Here is a 20,465-nt window from a genome sequence, read left to right on the forward strand (position 1 = left end):
ATTTTCATATCTCTTAACTGCAATATATGTCTAAAAAGCTTAAATTAGAGAAAACAGATAACAAATTATTAAGTAATGGTAAAAATACTTTTCCCATAATTTTTTTCTTTGACTTATTCCTGTATTTTTCAAAAAATAGCTCCAGCTGAAAATCTGGTTAAAATCAAGTGTACCAAATCAAGCAATAGAAATGCGTGTTACAAAGAAATTGTAACACGCATTAGCTTGACCAATTGGGAATAAAATCAGGTGCTTGCTATAAAAATATGGCCATAAAAATGTATCTGCCTTTCAAAAGCAACAAAGAGGCTTGGGCTTGTTAGTCTCATCATTTAGCCATAGGGAAAAATATAAAGACAGAATTATAAAGAGATTAGGTCACTTGATAGAGGGCAATCTTTTATTTTTTCTGGCCTCATTTCACTGAAAGGTTATGGCTGTAATCTAAGCCAATGAAAGCTAAAAAATCCCCTGTAACTAGCAAGCATAATTTTTCCATGGTAAACCTCAGTTTCACTGGAGGGAAAAATCTAAAAATCAAAATACAGTTTTCAGGGTGAAAAGCCCCAGGTGCAAATGTGTCATCTTAAGCACCTCATGCAATGTGATTTCACCATACTCAGAACGCTTTCACAGAATGTATTGTTTATTTGTAATTCTTGTGTGATAAGAATAGATATTTTTTCCTTCTGTAGTTTAAATCTTTCTTCCACAGTGTCTTTTTAAGCATTTTCCAAACAGCTCTCCTTTCACTGGCTTTTTTATCATTTCTAGATGAGACTGTCAAAAACTCTCAAACTTGGCTTGTTGCTGTTCTTTCCAGAGTCAATCCCCAAAGCCCTCGGTGTTACAGCTTTTGGTCCCTTGAAGTCAGTGTGATGTGACTGCCTGCCTGACAGGTGCAGGGGAAAATCTGCATCGTCCTTTTTGGAACCAACTTTGTGTGGAAATTTACAACTGCTGGCATTTCTGGCAAACTGAAGCAGCAGAAAACAAAGAAGCTCGCACTGGGATGCAGAAAATTTACTGTGACCTTATTTTGGAATTTCAATTGAAATGACATAATCTTGGCCAAAAATATTGCAACAGCCTGCATCTGCATTCCTTCCATACAGTTTCACAAGCAGCATATACATTTTTTCCCACTGTGAGAGCAAGGCCAACATATAAACTGAGTAGAGTAGTTATTATTCTCCTTCAGAATGCCGCTGTTGATTTTCAGTCAGCACAACCCATTCCAACGCCATGCATAATTTAGCCATTTTAAAGGTATTGAGGGAGCTCTAATAGGTTCACTTCCATGTAAGTAGTTAGATTACTTCTATGTATTCTGAGTTCAGCCCTATCTGAACTCTGCCTGATAGTTAAGCTATTAAGAATTAAGCCATTACCATGAAAATAATGATCTAGGCTTCCAAGGAACCCAATCTCTGAGATGGGAACAGCTTGCTTTTTCACATTGGCTTCAAAAATCTTATTTGTGTTGTTAAAAAGGAATTGTGTCTAAAATAGAGAGAATGTAGCAAATTGATACAACATATGCAATCCAAGCATCTGGTTCAATGAATATAAAGCACCTCATTTCCAGTGAACTGCTTAGTTCAATCAATGGATTACTCCTATGACTAATACTCTGCACCTTTTTCTGCGTGCAAGCTCAAAGCCTTCTCTTTAGGAAATCATACTAATTGAATGGATCCTTGCTAACAAAGCATGACAATTCTTTCTTTTTTGTATTTTGTATTTAAGTTTTTGACAAATGAAAAAAATATAGAATTTTACTTCTATAACCATGAAAATGTATGTCCTTAGATTATCTCCTAAAATGACCAGTTTCTCATCATTCAAAGAGGAACACAGATTTCTCCATTACTTCTGACAATGATCGAAATATTGGCCAGAGACCAAGAATCCCTTTTTATACTGTCTGCAGGAGGGAATGAGAAATCCATAACAATTATCTGAACCAATAAATGATGTACAGTGGCTCTGGGGACACACAGGTAATTCAAGGATTAAGCTCTCCCAGAAATTTGGTGGCATTAATTCCAGTGACTGTTCTAAGCACTTCCATCATCCACTACTGGCTTTATATTCATGTGCCACTTTTGGAGCACAGGTGATCTTGGGGCATCTTTTGGAAGTAGAGGAACAAGATATAAATCTCCTGGTCCTGGCTGGATTTAGATACCCTGCAACCTCCTCCCTCACCACCACAGGGATTCAGTGCCCTGTGTGTTGAAGGCCAGCCCTGGTGTGGTGTAACTGTTTATCCTGGGACCAGGATGCTGTGGAAAGAGCTGTGTGGGAAATACAAGAGCAGCTTTGTCAAGGGCCTTCCTTTCCATGGCTGGAGAGTTGCAATAAAGTTCAGGCTCTCACCCCTGGTCACTGCCTGAGCTATGCTGTACATCAGTGCCCGGTCACCTGGTACAAGCAGGAACAAAAAAAGGCTCTGTTGGTGATGGCAGTCTGCACAAGCATCTCACTCCAGCCCTTTAAACTATTGCCAGGAGCACAAGGCACAAGTCTGGCAATGAAATTTGTGGCAGCTGAAGCCTTGGTTTTGCTGGAAAGAAGCCTGTGTTTTAAATATCCATGCTAGGGAGTTGTGTCAAAGCCAATGTTATTATAGCCAGTTGTGTCTGGAAAAGGAGAGAAAGACAGATATGTACATAAGAAGCAGGAGCCATGAGCTAAGAAAGAGGACCCATAATGAGTTCAGATTAGATTAAATTAAGGAAAGCAAAGTAATGCTTTTAAGACAGAAAAAGAATCCTACTTATGCTTGTACAATGATAGGTTTTTAATTAGCTATTACCACCAGGGAAAGACGTCCTGCAGTCTCTGCATTTACTGCTTTGAAAACATTAGTGGAAAGCAAAAGGCAAATCTAATGACAGGATTTATTATGGAAGGAAGAACTAGTGAAACAGGAAGCAACATTATGCTTCAACATGAATCCATTAATAGTCTCTCTAAGAAGAGAGACTGTAACTAAAAAAAAAAAAAAAAAAAGAAAAAAATAAGAAAAATAAAAATAGAAAAAGGATGATCTTTTTCTTGCATTAGCCATGGAATGGTAGCAAACAACTTACATGCTTTTGGTCAATGGCCTGGATATGATTTTCAGCTGTTTCAATCCCTTTGAAGCTGGCTGTCATAGCTGTGAGTGGCACTTTGTGTTGAGTTTCCAGCCTTTGGACTCTTTCTCTCCAGACCATTAGACAGCAATTCTTACAGCACACTTAAGACAATTCTTACTAGACTGAGTTATGATTAGTACTAATTTTGGAAACAGTAAATCAAACATATAGCTGGGAAATGGTTGCAACTGTCTGTGGCGTGTCAGCTACATAAATAAATTTTCCATTTTTCTTTTCTTTACTAGCAAAATACCACCAGGATACAAACTCATCCTATTTCACGGCAAAATTTCCAAGCCCTTCTAGATAGCCAAAATTTCTCAGAAATTCTCCTGAACCAAGTAGGAAATGTGCTTGCAAAACCAGCAAATATTGGAGTTGCAGCATCTGCAAAGTTTCTGCACCAGTACAGTCTAATATTTAAAACAAGAAGCAGCAGGGCTAGGTGTTTACCTGTCTGCAAACCACTGGCTGGCCTGTTCCCACTTGCTAGAAAACTCAGCAGAAATACAATGCCTGTCTTGCCAGAGATGTATCTTACAAGAAACAGGATCACACATGGCTGGAAAGCAAGATTAGCAGGTAAAGCCAAAGCTGGGATGGGGATTTGCTCTCAGGTTATCTCTCAAATACACTGAGAGCATTTGGGCTCTCCAAATGCTGAGTGTTACCTACACAGACTTTATGCTCTCTATGGGCCCTCCCATGCAGAACAGACAAGGAGGCTGCTTGAGTTACCAGGGATATGGAGCATAAACAACATTCCTTTCTGTTCTATGGAATTTCTAATTTTAGTGCAAGGCAAGTGTACTCAAACTAATGTACTTCTGCAGTTTGTTAGCATTTTAAGTAAATACAGACTAATAATAGTTTCTCCTTTTTTGACTAGATCTTTCTCATTCACCCAGATCAGGAGTCTGATCTCACATTTTTAAAACAGGGTAAGCTCTTTCTATTAAAATTTAACGTAATCCTGATTTATACAAGAACAGCAGAGGCAAGACCTAAGCCTCACATTTCTGGATGGAGGCCTTTTTATTCAAGTTGTCATTCTATCTTTCTCTTTCCCTGTCTGTAAATTTACTTGCAGCAGTTGCAATATTAGTCCTTGTAAATGTTTTCACAGCACTGGAGAAGTTTCCAATTGTGAGCTACCAAGGAAATGAAAAGCATGTTCCATTTTCTAATGTGCCACCTGTAACCCCTCCATTCAGCAGGTCAGATTTTTTCATCATATGCCGTGCTCCAATGCACAGCAACTCTAGAGAGAATTCTAGCAGCTGCAAATGAGTATTTCTGGCAGTAAAAACCAGGTAGATTTAAAAATAATCCAGGGAAAATATTCTGTGAAGACATTCCTCCGGTATGTGTGATACACGGCAGGTCGCAGATGGATCCTTTTTTATTTGTCACTCAGTGAGGTGCCTGCCTACACGTCCCCAGTGTTACAATCAGCTTGTAGCAGTCATCAAAAAGCAGAGATACCTGTGAAATGGAAAGTAAACAAGATCTTTGTTTTTGGCTTTGCCAAGGCAAATTTTCATGGCACATTAATTTAATTTGTACTTTGTTGGGATGCTTAATGTATACTCAAGAGTACATCCCCTTCCTTTGGGGATGCCATCACTTAGCAAGATGCTAAAAATGTCTTGAGAGAGGATCTAGCATCACTACTGCACTATTTTTTCCTCTCTGTGTATGCATGTGTGAAAACTTTGGCAGCTGCCTTGGAAAATCCACTGTACATTTTTCCTCCAAATTATCTTCCCCCCCACTTTCCCCTCATTTTTTAGAACCATGGGTTTCAGACAAAATTAGCTCCACATAGGGCAATTGCCTGTGTGGGTTCAGGTGAAATAATACTGAGAAAGCAGGTTTTTCCTGCTTATTTCTACTGGTACTGAAAGAGCCAAATTCTACTTCCTCTGCTACTCTTAGCTCAGCAAACGACCCCAGGCATTTTCACACATTGAGGGGGTCACTAAATTGGACTTTGTGAATTAGAACAGTGCAAATTGGAAAGCATGCAAATCAATGGCAAAGACTGAGGGGCAGGACCCTCAAAAATATTTAAACCTCATATTCAGATGTCAAAACCAGGTATTACTAGGTATATAGGTATATAATTCACTGTGAATAAATGGTTTACATGGGAATTCAGTCCTTATTCTGAGAGATGCTGTTACATCATGGAAGAGATACAGGTTTAGGTCCAAAATAACTACATCACAATTTTAGAAAAATCAAAGTGGAAGCAATCTAATGGAAAGCCTTTTTAAAAGCAGTAAAAATATATTCCAAAAATTCAATGAAAACTATTACAGGTCTAAAATCTCTGGTTTTGGAAAAAAAATAAAAGAAAGCAGGGAGTGGGGTTAAATAGGACAGATCTTAACTGTGAGAAGAGCAGATAAAGTATCTAAAAATAGCCAACCACTATTAGCAGTTGCCAAACATGCCTTGGAACTGTAATATAATTCTGCCTGGCCTGGAAAAGAACCCTTTCTGCAAATCACAGTCCCCAGGTGCCAAGGTAATAATGAGAATTGTTAGAAATTGTACAAAAATAAAAAATCAGATGATACCATGGGCACACTGAGCAGGTGCAGAATTAATGGCACTCGGAGGGCTCCATCTCAGGATTCTCTCTCCAGACCAGAGAACACTCTGGAACCTGTGCCCAGTGAACCAGGTATTCACCACCTTTTATCCATTTTCAGGCAGGCTTGGTTGAATCAGTAAGGCAGGGAATACTTGGGAATTCAGCAGCTGGAGAGGCTGCTTGAAGAGATTTGGAAGTCATTAAAGAGATGGGGGTGGGGAAAAATATTAAGGTTTCTGTTCTTTGTGTCACAATGATTCTGGTGCTGCAGGGAACTTGACAGAGCAATTAGGAATTTGCTCAGGGGCAGTTTCTCTGATGGTAGATTAGCTCAGCCTCAAACAAGCAAACAAACAAACTTGTTATTCTCTCAATAGTGAGATATGTTTTAGTTACTGCCTGTGATTAAAGTCATTGTAACTTGTGGGTCTGGATGCGATCTAAGGGTACCGAGGGAGGTGGTGGAAGTGCTCACTGAGTCATTTTCCATCATTTGTCAGCAGTCCTGGCTTGCCAGGGAGGTCCCAGTTGACTGGAGGTGAGCAAATGTGATGCCCATCTATCAGAAGTGTGGAAGGAGGATCCAGGGAACTGCAGTCCTGTCAGTCTGACCTCCATGCCAGGGAAGATCCTGGAGCAGATCATCCTGAGTTCCATCATGCAGCACGTGCAGGACAGCCAGGGCATCAGGCCCAGCCAGCACAGGTTGCTGTTTACAACTTTCTTTAAAAAAAGAGGGAGGTGCTGATGTCTTCTCTCTGATCTCTGCTGATGGGATGCATGGAAATGACTTACATCATCAGGGGAAGTTCACATTGAATATTAGCAATAGCTCTTCAATGAGAGGGTGGTCGGTCACAGGAACAAGTGCCCCAGGGAAGAGGTCATGGCCCCAAACTTGGTGTTTGTGAAACATTTGGACAACACATTTATGTATATGGTTAACTTCTAGGTTGCCCTGTGTGGAGTCAGTAGTTGGATTCAATGATCCCTGTGGATCTCTTCCTACTCTGTATATTTTGTGATTTGATTCTATGGTTCAGTGGTTCTATTTCAGCATAGCTGGGGGAAGGAGCTGAGATCAGGGTGCTGCAGTGGTAGACACAAAGCAAGGGAACAGCCTGTAGTCTGAAATGTTACAGCATGGCAGGCTCTGGGCAGAGCTGGAGGCGAGGATCCCAGTTCAGGCTTGAACAATGAGCTGTCTACAGGGTGAGTTTCAGTAGGTGAGTTTGGTGGTGAGGGTGCTATCATAACCAATAAGAGTGGGCTACTGCAGGATTCAGATGCCTAAAAATGGGCTCCTGGTACTATGTGAGATGTCTCATTGTCTCTGGAACATCCATGCAGTGTGTGTATGACACAGGACCCTCAGGAGACATTTAATCTTCTGGAAGAGCAGCAGGACACCAGGCAAGATAAGATACTTCTAGTGCAAACACAAGACCAGTGCCTATGAACCCTCTTCATGTCTCCAGGGTAACCTGCCCCGGGATGGATGGATCTATGGGAGTGTTGAATGCATGTCAAAGTGTGCATTCCCAACTGCATTGACTGGAGGTGTGATCCATTTGCATGGACAAGGACATACACGTCATGATTTGATCACCCTCAAATATTTATCCTGTGCCAGCTGAGGTGGCCAGGGTGTCTTGCCTACGCAAGCATAGTTATCTGTCATTTCAGATGTGTGTATGTCCCCCAAGTGTCCTCTGTGCTATCTCCCTGCCTGTGCCCACCTTGGATTTCCCAGAGTATCTCAAATGGCAGTGGATGCCCACCTGTGAGAGAGTAAAGAGAGGCCCTAGGCCAAGGTCATCCTGCCTGGTGTCTAGCAGGATCTTTGCCCTGCAGCAGGACACAACTTCCCTGAGAGCTTCCTGTGATAGCTGCCCTTGAGAGTCTCAGAGAGTCTCATTCCTACCAATGATTTAGGAAGCTGAACTGCCCCTTCAACCTTCTTCATGTGTAAATGATGCCACAGACAGCTGCCGTATCATAGACAGCAACACTGTTCACATCTAAATTTAGGTGCCTGAATCACATTTTATAAATGGATTCTGATCCCATCCCTAATGAATGTCACCCCCTTTAGTTAGAGCCCCTCACTGCTCCATCTCAGTTTCAGAAGTTGTGTAGCTCAGTGTTACACAAACCATGCCAAGCTCCACTTTATCTCATTAGTCTGGCTGTCTGCATGGAAACTGGATGAAAGCACACAGGGAGTACAAGAAGGAGTTCGGAATAGTGTCTCAGAGCCAGTCTGTGAGACTGTGATTGGAAAGATATCTGCAATCAAAGAAATTGAGGAAATATTTCTCCTTGCTAAAAAAAAAGGCAGCCTTTTCCTCATATTGTCCCACACAGTTCATGAAACAAACGAATGGGAAGAGCTTTGGATGACTAATTTGCAGTGCAATAACACGTTGAGATGTGTGTTGTTGAATAAGATTCTTTGAACTTTTAGAAAGTGTTTTGAAGGTACTTGTTATTATTCAGGTGTGACAGAAGGATTTATCTAACCTGGCATGCTATGCTTCCTTCCCTGATGATGCCCAAGGATCTGTTGGACAGTCACACATCGAATCTCCCAGCTGCTCTCATTAGTTGGCAACCTGTGACAGCCAAATTTCAGCTTAAAGCTGTAGGTGGTGCCTTTGGGATGCCCTTTTTAGCCCTTTTTCTGCTGCTGGAGGGACTCATATCTCTCACAGATGGGAAGGGCTCTTGTTGAGACACCAAGAACATGCCTGCCATGGACTGAGGAGAAAGTTTACATACCACTTCAAGTGTTAGCTTTCATAGCAGCTCACTCCAACTATCAGGAACATGAATTGGCAGAGAAATAATTAACTATTTATCACCATCACCTCAAGACCCCATGGTCAGGTGTAGCTACACATGGGACTGCTCAAGTATACAGGAGCACTCCAACTTGGGCCCTGTGCTATGGGAGGCACGTGAGCCCTCCTAATACAGAAAGAGGTTCCTTTGAGCTCCCTCTCAAAGCAGAGAAATTAAGTTAGTCAATTCAATTAGCCTTAGCAGTGGCCAGGAGGACTTGGTTCCATAAAATATCTGCTTGGAACTGCTCTCCTACCTTTGTGCCACCCTTGAGAGCTGGATGACCAACAGAGGTGCAGCAGGTCTGACACTCCCAGAACTGGTGGGACTACAAGGAGTGAATGGCTTTGATGGTGGGCATCTGGTACCATTCCCCTCAGCTGCAGACAGTGTGGAGTGGAGCAGGAACTGCCTCCTGTCCAAAGCTGTGAGATGAGTTCTGCAGGGCTGAGATAAGGGCACCTGTCAAGTCTTCATGGCAGCCTTGTGTTGATGAAGGGAGCTGAGGAAAGCCTTGTTGGGTGACAGAATCTGCCCCTTTCTGTTCACTTGTCCAGGTATAATTCATAATGCTTCCCTAGTGAATGGATAGCATATTTATTCTCACTTTAACCTGTCCCTTTTAGTGTTCTGAAGTATTCCTCAGAGATAGGAGATCACAAAGATACACTGCCAAGATGTGTGAACTTCTTCATAGAAATACAGAATTTGTCCCAACTGGAATATCTGTGGTGAGTTCTAGAAAAGGCAGAATGATTTTGTCCCTGTTGCTGTAGGTGTCTGCTATAACAGACTATAGGTCTACTATAAGTCTGCTATAAGTCTAAAGTAAAGTAAATTTATTGAAATTCTGTTCTTAAACATAAAAGACTTTTGGCTCACTGAGCCTCAGGACTTTTTGACATTTTTTCACTAATTATTTATTGTTTTAAGACTCTATCTACCCTTTTTATTATAAAATCATAAAGAAAATGTCTCTTCTCTGAAAAACTTACAGTTCAAATAGGTGAAGAAGACAAGCGTTGTATATTTTCTCTGTATTTTCTCTAAATCTATGATCTATTGTTAAGTTAGAATGACTCAATAAATGAGGCTGGAATTATTTGCAGTAAAACTAAAAGCCCAGTCAGACTCCATAAACCCAGTCAGCAATATCTTTGTGGGGAGCTCTATTTTTAGAGGGATCTCACAAGAGATATTTGTAACTACTTGCTCTGTCGTGGAGATGATTCTGTCACAAAATACTGCTGGACTTGTTTTGAACACAGATTTTGGAAGATTTTCATCATTGCTTGGGCTCTGAGTGATTTCTGAATAACAAATGAGCTTATCTGAATAACATGATGAAAGGACAACCTGCAGCTGTCCTGTTAATACTTACATAACAGCTCCTTCAGCCACTGTGCTGAATAACATGCAAAGTAAAATGATTTATGTGAAAGTGCAATTCTGAAAGTTTCATGTTCAATTAACATATTCATCATTTAAAAAATTTCCTCATGGAATAACTAACTTTGTAAAAATATTTTTATTTATAAATTTTCTTTATAAAGAATGTAATATTATTTGTAAAAATATTTAAACAGAGTTATTCAGGAACTGAATTACGCAGTGCATACAGTTTGCAAATTTGGGAATTGCAATTTAGTATAAAACATGGTACATGTGCTGAAAAAATGTTTCAGTTTCTTGCTTTTGAACAGGGAAAAAAAAATCTGTAAATTCCATTGTATCTGTGCTGGGATAATTTATCCATTTCTCAAATATTTCCTAATGTTTACAATTTCTCCCTTTCTCCTGTGTTTCTGTGGTGGAGCCTTACAGGGGAAGAGCAATAGTCCTCATACTGTAGTCATCAGACTCATAGTTATTATCCTTCCTGAGGTTTTTACACAGATTTATTGCTGGCTTGCTCTTTTTTCTTTTTTTCCCCCATCAAACTGCTCGTTGTCATGCAAATGTAGGAGTAATGAGGTTAATATGTGGGTCAGACTCAGTGCTGAAGAGGAGAGCCTTATGCATTTCCTGACAGTGTAAATTCCCAGGACCTTTGGGCAGCTGGCTGGAGCATGGCAGCAGCCAACCACAAGGAGAAATGGGGACAGGAATAAAGAGAGCAGTGACGAGGTCTGGTCACTGCTGTCTCCCGTGGGGACAGTTTTGGGCTCCCTATGCACAAACGATGCAATTTTTGCCTGATGGCAGGGAGATGGGATACAGCTTGAAGGTGCAGGGGTTAGACTGAGCCTCCCAGGCTGAGGAGACCAAAACATTGAGGCAAAAGAAGGACGTGACTCCTGTCTGCATGAGGGTTTTGTTATGCACAAAGCCTGATGTGTGAGAAGACAGCACTACATTTTCTCTGTGCCATTTTTCTTTAAGACTTGAAGAAACTCACCGTAGGTAACTGGGTTGCTAAAAAGAATCACACATCAAACAGACAGGACACAACTGGATTTGTCCCTCTGTGTATTTTCTTTTATGCTGAAGTAGAACAAATCATGGAGATAAAGTTTGGCAACAATGCAGGACCTGTATTTCAGACTGCAAAAATTTCAGCACAAACAAATTATTTAGGTCAATGTTTCAAGCCTTGTCTTCTCAAATGTGGTCCTGATTTGTAAGACAGATAGACAGATAGAAGAGCTTGGGATTTACTTACAATTGCTAATAAACATTTTAAAAAATTTAATTATTTTTAAGAAATTATTTATTAAGTATTTGTCAATAGAGCTTGTTTGCCCCACTGTTACAGTGAAGCCCGTTTTTCCTTCATTGAGCTTTATAAAGAAATGTGATTTTCTATATATTCCCATACTCTTTGCATTAGCTAGAAATCAGTTTCCAGCTTTTTCTTCCAAGTTTCACAGAGGCTTAGACACGTTAATACTGTGAAAGTTGCCAGATGGTGTTTCTGCAGGTACTATTTACAAGTCCCATTTAAATGACAGTGTACTCAGACTTTAAAGAAGTAAATCCTTTAATTGGGCTGTACCTGTTTTTAAAACCCACCTTGAGTTTCATAACATAGCAAAGCCACTGAAATTCTCCCTTTAACTCATTCAGCCCAAATTTTGGAAATGCTCCTCTAAGAATATGTGCAGGGAACATCTCCTGACTAAAAACAGGCTGAAGCAAGTGAACAAATGTTTTCCCAGAGCTGGGGCTCTTCTCCTCTAATAAAATCCCTTTTAGGGCTTGTTCTATGACGGCATCCCCCAATCCCCCAAACAAGCTCCCAGAGCATGTTGCAATGTAAATTATAACGTGACTAATTATGAGCAACTTGCCTTTAAATTTTATATTTGCTTTTAAATGGATGTTTGCCAAAAATGTTAACGGTTTTAAAATGGGTATATGAAAGCCAAGAATCTTCCAAACAGGCGTGCTCATATGTACATTGAGATAAGCACAGAGCAGTTTTTAAAATGTGAGGTTTTGTCAGTTAGGGTTCTAAACCACATGTTTCAATTACTACTGAAATAAAAAACAACAAAACAATGATGTGCCATTAAGAGGACTTTTGGATAAACTTTTGTTATTCAGGATTACTTGATTTAGCCTCTGATTTCCAACATCTGCTTTAGATTCTTAGCAAAGATATTCAATACTAATTATTTTGAGGTTTAGCAGCCATGCAAAACATATCTGTGAATCTTGATAACTTCATGGCTCCTAGCCTTGAACTTTTGATCTGTTCATAACCACAAGATATTTTGTTGACACTTGATGCTTTATTAAGTTTAAAGCATGTGCAGATTTGGGACAACCTTTTGATTTTCCTCCTGGTTTCCTTCAATTGTAGTGTTGTACAGTTTGCATTATTTTGCTCAGCAGTGGGTGAATTTTTTTTTGTGCTGGTGACCTGGATTAAACCCAGCTTCAGAGAACTCTCTATGAAGTTGACATTGAGTCCTTCTGGCAAAAGTGACAATAGTATCTACGAGGGCACAGTGACCCTGGTGTCAATGACAGCATTCACCAAAGACTGGAGGCAAGATGAAATAATAAATTATATGACTTTTTGCCAGCTGCAAATGTAAGCTTTTGTGGGACTAACTCCATGTGTATGAATGTGTAACTAAACACAGCAAAACGATTCCCCCCCTGGGTGTCACCTAGAGAAGAGACAATATGTGATCAGTGTGCTCAATGGAAAAAGTGGCAGTAAGAGGTAAAAGTAGCAAAGTTCCTGGGCATTTCAGAACCCCCTCCCTTAGCGAGTGCTTCTCAAAGTAGAGACAAGTGTTGCCCTGTGTGGGTCACCTCCTGACTCCCATTGAGGAGCAGACCCTCCTGTTCGTGCTCAAGCTCAGCGGCGTTTCTGGTTTCTAGTGATCATCTTCATATAGAAACTGCAGACACAAACTTGTAAATCCTGTTTCTCAAAGGAAGCCCTTCAACATGGAAGGGTTCTCACAACAGAAGCATTCTTGTGAACAAGAAGTCACATCCTTGTCCTCAGTATGGCTGGTGATGAAAGAAGCTATTTAGGACTTCCCCTGCAGTTGGAAGTGTTATGGAATGTGGATTCAAATTCTGCTTTCCATCTGACCTTGGGAACTATGATCAGGAAACTCTTTAGCATCACCGCCCTTTAAAATCATCAGAGATGGGTATGACAGAGGTTGAATCCAGGTCAAGAGTCCTAAGAGCTGAGGGGGCTCAAAGGTCCTCTGTGGAGAGCAATGTAAACTGAACTCTGAAGGGGAAAGATGTTGTAGGGAAAAAAACCTTTTTCTGGGTGAAGTAGTCTATGGTGCTCAAATACAAGCATCATCACACATGAAGAAACAGCAGCTAGAGAGAGAAATAACCAGAAATAAGAAATGTAATAATTATACTATATCACAACTGTGACATTTAATAGAATATTGCAACTCCTTGCAGAAAATCATGTGTCTTCAGCCTGATTACAAAATCAAAAGAGAAAATATTTTAACTCAACTGAAAGCCCTTATATATACATCCATCCATCCATCCATCCATCCATATATATATATATAAAAATTTTTTTATCATGCATCTTTGCTGATTAAGACTGTACTTTCCTCTTAAACATAGCAAAACCAGAGGGGAAGTATAAATAGATATCATGGAGCTGTGATTGTTTCAAATCCATTGGACTGGCTAGCTGTCAGCAAGATAAATGAATCATCCATACATAACTCATATTGTCATATTTATGTGAGTGGGATTGAAAAAAGAAAAGGAGTCAATAAAAATTAAATTGAAAAGGAAAATATTACTGCAGTACAGTTTTCCAAACACATGTGACAAGTGAAAATGAAATGTGAAAAAAAGTGAAATGTGAAATATTTTAGGGTTTTTTACTGCTGTTTATATGTTTTAATACTTTATAGTTTATATGCCAAGCATTAGCTCAGCATACAGGCTCATGAATTTTATCTGTTTCTTATTTAGACATGAGATGAGATGAGATGAGATGAGATGAGATGAGATGAGATGAGATGAGATGAGATGAGCGACAGGGGTACAAAATGGGCAGATTTTCCAAATAACATTTACTAGCAGTAGTAGCAATGGAGAAACAAGTTCAAATTGAAGCAAGACACAGTCAGGAATTAATTTAGGCATTTACACCAGTCATTCTGGGAGAAAAGAATGCCATCTCCTCAAGAGAATATATCATATTTAGCAAGTGGGAAAGTGAACCAGAGATGATCAAAGTATCAGACTGAGGAATGTCAGGGAGAAAAGTGATGAACCAGCCTGATCAGAAGGGAATAAAGTTCCATGCTTGAGCAACAGAAAATATCCCAACTTCCCTTTCCCTCCAGTGACATGAAAGAAAGAGAGACAAGGCTTGTGCATTGCCACACTGGATGAACTGTGTGGGTCAGATCTCTTGGACCAGTTTTCCTCTTTTTATTCTTAGCAATTTTTTTTCTAACACCAAAGTAGAATCCCAGTTTGAAAGGCTTGAGATGTTACAGCCACAAAAGAAATGTTAATCAGATATTAGAAAATAAATATGTCATGTACTGTACATTGCTGAGTGGATATTTGTGTTGAAGACTCAGGAACTAAGATATCTGAAGTGTGGAGTGTGATGTTCCATGGACATGAAAAATGCTGAACAAGCTCCAAATGTCCATCACTCCATGTGAGTACCTCCATAGCCCAGGAGCCACCTAATAAATGGTGTGAGCCAGAGGAAGCAGCAGGGAAGGTGTTGCATTGTATTACAGTCCATCACACAAGAGCTCTGGAAGAGAGATGTGACAAAACACATTAATTAGTGACGTATTTTGATGACAAATCAATCATCACCTGAGCTTCTTTGTATTTATTGTTCCATTTGCTATGCAGGGAATAAGCAAAGGGGGGAAATCAGACATTGTAACAGATATTGTTACACAAAACCCACCAGTCAATGAAAGACCTTTAAACCATCCTGAGACCAACATCCCTTTGTGTGGATGAATCAGACTATGCCAGAATTTCAGGGGATGGGAGGGAGGGGAACATCTGGTGGGTAGCCTTCCAAATCATCAATATAATGCTAAATTACCTTGTTTCAAAATCATATCTCTTTAGATAAAGAGTACTGCCTGTTCTAAAAATAAAAAGCCTGACTCTGATCCCATTCATAGCTCAATGAATCAGGGACACTCGCAGCAAGATCCAGAGTTTCTTTAGTGCAGAACAAGTCAGTGACAGGCTGCATTCTGGATGCATCCTGGGGGCTGAGCATGTGACCCATAGCTGAGTCTTATTCTGTAATTGTAAAAGGCTTTTTGAAACCCATTTAAGTCTATTAGTGCTCCCAGAAAATTGTGCACTCATTCATTTTTCTCAAAACAAATATCCTGGACTTAATGGAGTGTGGTGTCCTTTCACTACCAGTACCAAAGAACTCAAATTATGCATCATTAAGCTATTAAGCTGAACTGAACAAGAAGAAATGGCACTTACTGGCAAAAACCACTGTTCTAAAATGCCTGGTGATAAGCTGTGGAAACATTAGCAAGCTGTAATAAAAGTGCCATCTCCTACCAGCTGCTATAATTTTGTTTCCTCTAACAGTTAGAACACATTTATGAGCACATCTTATGCACACACAGATCTTATGCACAGAGGAAGGCACATGCAGAGGTCTACCTGAGCTGTCACACACTGAGCTGGCAGGGGATTTCAGCAAGCCAGCTCACTCCTGGGCATGTTGCAGGCTGGTTCCTGCAGCATTTCCCTCATTAAAGACGGTGTTCCCTCTAAATAGTCTCTAAATGCCCTCTGAAATCAGAGAGCTTCACAGACCTCAGGAGGTAAAGAAAAAACCTTCATGAGCCCCACGATAGTTAGTGACATATTTTGATGACAAATCAATCATTGCCTGAGCTTCTTTGTGCTTTTTGTTCCATTTGTTATGCAGGGAATATGGAAAGGGGAAAAATCAGACATTGTAACAGGTATTGTTACACTCTTGCTAGGCGATATGATCCATAAACTTAATATTTTCAAATAAAAAGCAGATGGCAAAACTACAAGAGGCTTCAGGGGTGTGCAAATACCACAAATGATAATTTAATGCTTCATCTGTTTGAAAAATCTAGCAAAACTAAGCTATTTTTGACTTCAATGCTAACCAATTATGTGACTTGGCCTATGCCTCTTACTTAGGGCACTGTTCAAGACCCACAGTCAACCTCCATGATCTTTGCTTCACACCAGACTTATGGCAAAGCACTGCCTTCATTGCTTTGTCTGCAATGCTGACACCCATTATCACATATTTCATTTGTTTTATCACTCCTTCTATTTTTATTCCCTGACATCAATTTTATAGGTGACAAACATTCCCTTGAGTTGTGACTGAGTTGCCTCCTTACTCTTTCCCCAGCACTTGCATTGAAACCACGTGTTTGGATCTGCTTGCTCAAAATTGCTGCAGTATGGAGTGAGAAGAGCAAACAAAAATGTTAATTAATTTTTCAGAGCTGATGGTGGAGCTAAGCCAGAGCTACCACCCCTCCCTACTTTTAGCAGGAGTTTTATCATCAATGAGCCCAAGAAGAAAGTACATTCTCTTGAAAGTGTATAAGAAAATAAAAGTTTAATACTGTACCATGTAAAATTGTAAGGAGTTCACAACGACTGTGCTGATTCCATCAATAAGTAGTTAGAGATTTATGACTGCAAATAAAGTTTTTCCTCTCAGGGATGAGCTCAGCACCCATTTTATGAAACACTGATATGGGCCATTACAGCCCACTACAGTGAACCAAGGCAGAATCCACGCACCTGCTGGGTTGATGGAAAAGCCCTGAACCCTTTCCTGCATCACCATGCAAGGAATCTGGCTGGAGCTACAATTTCCAAAGCATCATCCCTAAGGTTTGATACCTGAATGTCTGCTGCATGCTTTAGATATAAGTAGTCTGACCACTGAGCACTTATGTTCTCTTTGCCACTACTGAAATGAAACTGCCTTTACTCACATTTTTCACATTTGTGGTCAGCACATCTGGGGGTAGGTCTGAGGCTTCAGGCACTTGGTTGGTTGGTGCCATTTTGGGAGAGTGGGAGAGTGTAGGAGTGCTGGCTAGTGAGAGGAGCATCAAGAAGACCCATCTGGGCTTCTTAACATCTTCCAGATGCCTTTTTTTTTCCTTCTTTCCAAACACAGTCATGAAATAAATTTTATATATTTCAAAGCAGAAACTCATGATAACCATAACCAGAGAATCACATAATAATGGAAATTATGTATTGGAACAAGTTCACTTATTGAGGAATGTGGATTTATTGTTCCATTTTATCAGCTATTAACATTAGGAAAGGAGAAACCCTCTCCTACGAGTCAAAAACATTTTCAAGTGAACTTTATATTTAATAGTCAGTTCAGCTGGAGACAAGCAAACATTTACTTTTAGATTACAAATAATTCTGGGACACTATAAAATGATGTACATTTTTATTGTATACTTTGTACAAATAAGTACACTGTATTATTTATTAAGGTAATAAATTCCCCAAATCCCCTCATCGAGTTCTGATTAATTGATGTTTGACAAAGTATTTAGTGCCATAGATGTTTGAAAATGAAGAACAGAAGAAAGCTGTATGTCATGAACTCTCCTGAGGAGCATTTAAATGCAAAGGAATTAGATGCTCAGGATCAGTTTATTATAAATATGCTCTCTCACCTTCTGTGTATTTTTGTTCATCCTTTCCCAAACCTGCTTTGGCCTTCCCTTGGAGGAGTGTAGGAGACAAAGACATCCTAAGGTTAGTGGCATTAAAGAAGTGTTTTTTTGAGATCACTTGTGAAAATGAGAGGATGATGTTGTAACAAAAGCGCATTTTCAGCCATGTTAAAATAAGCCTTCAGCTTTGCTGTGGGATAGTAATTTACCCTTTCATTTTTAACTCTTTCCTCTTACAGATATTTCCTAAGTTTCCTAAATTTCTTATTTTCTAAGTGCTCCTAAGTTTCTTATTTTCTGCATTTCATTTTGGTCCCTACAATGTTTTTCAATTTAATGGGCATTGAATTCCATGTTCCAAGGAGGACTTTTCTCAATTCTTTAGGACCAGAAGCCTACATGGACTGGCTAACAGTGTACCTTTTGCTTCTCTGTGCTGATTTTTCCCCCCCCCCCAAGAGCTTTTCAGAGTTCTGAGGAGAAGTCCCAATAGGAGGATGATTAGTTTCCTGTGTAGCTTTTGACTCTACTATCCCACTTCAATTCTTCCTTTCTTTGTTGTATGACCACTGAAGACCCCAGTACATCTCTACCTTGAATCTTGTGCAGATGCCTGTGGTCTGGAAAAAAAAAGTTTTGCTTGCAACAACATGAGCAAAAACAGTTTTTGAGAAAACAAAACTCAATAAAACAGAACCAAACAGGTGCAAGAGGTGGAAAGAAATGCTCTCCAGTGAGAATGCTGTTCCTTATACCTGGCTTCTGGTATTGTTGCACTTAAGAGCTTGCTAGACATGGGACAATGCAGATCCTGGGCACTGCAGAGGTGGCACAGAGCTCTCCTGATGGAGCACCCATACGTGCTAGAGATCACAGGGAGTGTGGAGCACAGTAGCCTATCACCTCCATGGGGAATTTGCATTTGTGTTCATCTCTCAGGCCACATTTTTGGGTTGAGTGAAAAGATGGAACTATTTTCAGAAAATTAGCCCTCCTCACAGCAAAATCTCCGTCCCCATCCCTGCACTTCCCCTGGCTCCATTTTCAGTCAGGCACTTCAGTCACACTCCTCTCTTTGCCCAGGTCTTTGGGAAATGGGAGAACTGCATCATCAGAGGCTGTCCCAAAAAGCAGAGCCTGCCACTCAGACGGGGCAGCCTGCCTGCGGCCAGAGACCCCTCTGCGGGCTCCGTCCCTGCTGCTGCTGCGGGGACGCGGCTCTGCCCTTCCCTCCTGCCGAGCCCCGCACCTCATTCCCTCTCTGCGCTCACACCCGCCCGACACTCGCCTTGCATTGCCCCGTCCCCGTGTGCCCGTGTCCCGGTGTCCCTGTGTCCCTGTGTCCCAGTGTCCCGGTGTCCCTGTGTCCCTGTGTCCCAGTGTCCCGGTGCCCTGGTGTCCCTGTGTCCCTGTGTCCCTGTGTCCCAGTGTCCCGGTGCCCTGGTGTCCCTGTGTCTCGGTGTCCCGCATCTTCCTGTCCCGGTGCCCCCATGTGCTCGCGTCCCGCGTCCCGTGTCCCTGTGTTCCTGTGTCCCCGTGTCCCCGTGTCCCCCATGTCCTGGTGTCCCGGTCTCCCCGTGTCCCGGTGTCTCCGTGTCGCTATGTCCCCATGTCCCTATGTCCTCGTCTCTCCTCATCCCTGTGTCCCCGTGCCCCCGTAACCCCATATCCCCGTGTCCCTATGTCCCTGTGTCCCTGTGCCCCTATGTCCCTGTGTCCCGCTGTCCCCGTGTCCCTATGTCCCGGTGTCCCTGTGTCCCTGTGTCCCTGTGTCCCTGTGTCCCGTGTCCCGGTGCCGGTGCGGACACACGATGGCGCCGCAGCCCCCGCGGTGCCGCCGGGCTCTCTCTCTCTCTCTGCCGGGCGGCTGCGGCCCGCGGAGGCTTTCCCGCTGGCACAGACGCCAAAGCCGGGCGACACAAACACCCCCACCTTGGGGTGACCGCCAGGGTGCTGCCAAAGGGAGGCCATGGATGTGCTCCGCTGAGTTTCGTGCCCTCGGCTGCTCCCGGACTGACGGACGTCTCACACAGTGGCTGAGCCACCAGCTCGGGGGCTGTGCGGGCTGGCGAGTCAGACTTGCAAAAAAGAGGGGGGGATGAGTTTTTTCCCCTTGCCAGAGGCAAGTTTTCATGAGGGTCTGGGCTTGGAGAAGGTGCTGGAGGAGTTTTGTGGCAGAAATATCTGTGAGTTACCTGCCTGTCCTGTCCTCTTGGGACCCACGTGTCGAATAAGAGAGACAGGGGTGAAAAGGTGGCACAAAGATGTGTTAGCTGAAATGTGCTCGCTGGACTGAAGCAGGATAAGAAGCAGTCAGCATTATGTGTGCATAGTACACACACACAAACACACACACACATATATATATATAAGTAATGCAGTCTAAAGACATTATTGAGATTTAAATGCTAGGAAAAAAGACCCAGCTTTCTTTTTTTCACAAGCCTTCAACTTCATACGCTTCCATGCTTTCAAACACATGCAAAGTAAGGCCTAGCAAAATCTTTTGCTGCAAGCAAAAACCGAGGAGCACTCTGAATGAACCTCTGTACTTCCCTGCTGTGTTTGCTTTTCTTAGCTGGGTTAGGTAAAAACTCAGCAGAATTTGCTGTTGTGACTCTGTTTCTCCAAAATTTATTACCACTGTGGAAAGAGGGAAGGAGTGAAGGGAAGAAGGGGCCGTGTAATGCTTCATATGGCAAG

This window comes from Melospiza georgiana, chromosome 1, assembly GCF_028018845.1.
Source record: "Melospiza georgiana isolate bMelGeo1 chromosome 1, bMelGeo1.pri, whole genome shotgun sequence".
NCBI lineage: Eukaryota > Metazoa > Chordata > Aves > Passeriformes > Passerellidae > Melospiza > Melospiza georgiana.